The sequence below is a fragment of the Sus scrofa genome, chromosome X (assembly GCF_000003025.6).
Source record: "Sus scrofa isolate TJ Tabasco breed Duroc chromosome X, Sscrofa11.1, whole genome shotgun sequence".
Taxonomy (NCBI): Eukaryota; Metazoa; Chordata; class Mammalia; order Artiodactyla; family Suidae; genus Sus; species Sus scrofa.
This window is the reverse complement of record NC_010461.5, coordinates 10,847,999-10,851,482: the sequence shown is the minus strand read 5'-3', so window position 1 is coordinate 10,851,482 and position 3,484 is coordinate 10,847,999. Positions and strand designations below refer to the sequence as shown.

The 3,484-nt window shown below is 41.7% G+C and overlaps 1 pseudogene; it reads right to left on the bottom strand.

The window, feature by feature from the left end:
• Positions 1,520-3,171, bottom strand: LOC110257777 (annotated as a pseudogene).

Below are 3,484 nucleotides of genomic sequence, written 5' to 3'. Positions count from 1 at the left end.
GTTCCATCACAAGTGACTAGATATGGTTCCTTGTGCTCTACAGCAGGATCTCATTGCTTATCCCCTCCAAATGCAATTGTTTGTATCTATTAACCCCAGATTCCCAGTCTATCTTATTTTCATTTTTTAAAAAGTTTTATTGAAGTATAGCTGATTTACAATGTTGTGATAATTTTAGAAGTTTGTACATTTTGAGTGCCTCCCCCCAATCCTCCCCTCCTCCCAATTTCCTTTTAACATCTTTTTCCATAAAGATTTTCCTTGGGGAGCCCCAAGCATTCACATGGCCTGCTAGGTATGAGATGAAATTAAACAGTGCCTATTAAATGTCAGGAGTTTCGTAAAATGTTTCTTATTTAGTATCTCATCATATTCCTCAGCTCAATTTTATAAAAATAGATCAGATGAATTTTTGCCTTAAATAGGAAGAAACTGAAACTTAATCGAGACAGGTTTCACATCGGTTTGTTTAGTCACAGTATACTCAGCCAAACATAGCATGAATATTTTCTGAACGAAACAAAAGAGGAAAGAAGGGAGAAAAGGAGGCCCCTAAGGTCACAGAAGGACTAAGTGGTAGAGACAGGATTCAAAGCCATATCCATTTGATTTCAAACACAACTTCATTCCATTATGCAACATTGCCTCCAGTGTGTGTGCACCTGTGTGTGTGTGTGTGTACACTCATATATAACTATATGTATATCATGCCCTATACTGTTAACAGATGATTACTGTAAGTAATGGCTAACTTAAGTTAATAATCGTGGATTGTAACTGGTTATTATCAGTTTTTCTTTTGATTATGACAATATACCCATATTCATTGAGTTACCAGGGAATCTTTTCAAACGCATAGACAAATACGAGCCCAATCCAATATAAAAATCAATTATGGATTGGCAGTTATAAATACACCTTTATATTTTCTGAGGGTTTTTTTGTATTTGTTTTTGTTTTGTTTGCTTTTTAGGTCCATGCCTTACAGCATATGAAGTTCCCAGGCCAGGGGTCAAATCAGAGCTGCAGCTGCTGGTCTATGGCACAGCCACAGCAATACAGATCAGGGCTGTGCCTGCAACCTATACCACAGCTCATGGCAATGCTGGATCTCCAACCCACTGAGTGAAGCCAGGGATTGAACCAGCATCCTCATGGATACTAGTCAGGTTCGTTACCACTGAGCCACAATGGGCACTCCTGTTTTCTGTTTTATTTTGTATGTGACACATACATAGGCTGGATATGTTTTAAAGGAGGAATATCTATAGTGAATTTTCCTTTTCCCATAAAAATCTTGCAGGTCATTTATTCATTAGTCATACTCTCATTTACTTTTATCACAACATATGTTTCCTAATAAAGTTACTTAAAATATTGTGTTGACACTTTTGGAAAAGCTGATCCTACTCTAAGATTTTGTTTGTTTGTTTGTTTTGGGAGTTTTTTGGCTGCACCTATGGCATATGGAATTCCTGGGCCAGGGATTGAATCCAAGCCACAGCTTCATCCTATGCCACAGCTGCAGCAATGCCGGATCCTTAACCCACTACACCACAGCAGGAACTCCCAATCTAAGATTTATATCACAGGTAAATTCCATGGCATTTGCCATGGAATGTGGAACATGGTGGGAACAGTTATTTATCAGTTATGATTTAATACATTGGACTTTCATTTCTCCAGTGCATTCATGCATTCATGCATTCATGCCTTCATGCCTCCAGGGATTTATAACCTGGAGTCCATGGACTAGGTGATCCCTGGACAAAATTCAAGGTATCCATGAACATGATATGACCAGTTTCTCTGCATTTTATTTTAAGCATTTAAAAACATTGATTCAGAGAAGTAGGACATAAGTTTCACAGGACTGCTAAAGTTCATGATACAAGAAAAAAAAAACCTGATTTAACAAGACTCTATTTTATGATGATGTGAGATCGGTGTTGCGTGCACATTTAAGTGTATTTAATGCTTTAATTCAATTTCATAAATGACAATATCAACAGAGTTAAAGAACATTACCCTTATTCAAAGCATTGTTCTAGGCGACCAAGACAGTTTTATTCTTTTTTTTTTTCACATCAAGCTTCTTTTACTTTATTCTTCTATTTATACATTCTTCTGCTCCCAGATTTGGAGGCATATCATGATATAAGCTCAGCAGACCTGCTCAGAGCCTTTACCAGATTCTATTCGTTTCTCTTACCCCATTCCTGACCCTTATCCACCCCCACTCAGTCAAGTCCCCTGTCCAGTTGTTGCTCTTTGGGGTAAGAGAGCATAGACAGATGTGGAAAACTGAGCTGACTGTCCCCACCCCCGGCTGCCCCAACCACAAGAGAGCTGTCCTGGATAGAAAGGATGGAGATTCCACTGAGAGATGGGAGCTTCTTCCCAAGGCACAGGGGCCACCTTCTCAACATGGCCACTAGTTTGTTCAGATTTGGGTAGTGTGCTGGCCCTGAGCAGGAGGCTGCAGTGCCTCCACCTGACTTAGGAGGAAAGGAATGTGAGGGTGCTGCTGGGGGTCCACAGTCGTCATCATGGTCAGCAGCTGCCACAAAGCTGAAGAATTCCTGGTGCTCTGCAGGATGCTGAGCTGGTTCTGCACAGCAAGGGCCACACTGTCATCCTTCTGGAATACCATGTCATGAGGGCCTTCCCCAAACATCATGGCATACGACACACAGCCTAGGGACCAGACATCAGTCCGCTCATTGATGACACAGTGGCTCTGCATGGAAAAGAGCTCTGGGGCCCAATAGGAGATGGTGCACCACTGGGCCGCCCAGTCCTGTAGGGCCAGAGCCTGGTGGGAGCCCTCCACATGGATGCATGCTTGATTCATGGAACCCAAGTCCATTAAAACCCTCATCTCCAAGTAAGATGTTACTGGGTTTCAGGTCCCCCTCCCCCAGATGCAGTGCTTATTGTCAATGATGACAGCTCCCCAAGAGCAGACACACAGTGTGTGGCACATAGTGTTTCGGTCATCCTCTTCAAGGACCGGCTGAGGCTGCCAAAGGGTCGGTCCAAGTTAAGTTGTCCTTTTCAGGCAAGGTGCTGGAGGTCCAGCGGATCATGCTGTCTTAAGCTGGAGGGAAGCGTCAGGGACCAGAACCTGTTTTATTCTTTTTTTTTATTATTATTGTTTATTTTATTTTGTTTTTTCTTTTCTTTTTTTTTTTTTCCCACTGTACAGCAAGGGGATCAAGTTGTCCTTACATGTATACATTACAATTACATTTTTTCCCCACCCTTTGTTCTGTGGAAACATGAGTATCTAGACAAAGTTCTCAATGCTACTCAGCAGGATCTCCTTGTAAATCTATTCTAAGTTGTGTCTGATAAGCCCAAGCTTCCGATCCCTCCCACTCCCTCCCCCTCCCATCAGGCAGCCACAAGTCTCTTCTCCAAGTCCATGATTTTCTTTTCTGAGATGTTCATTTGTGCTGGATATTAGATTCCAGTTATAAGT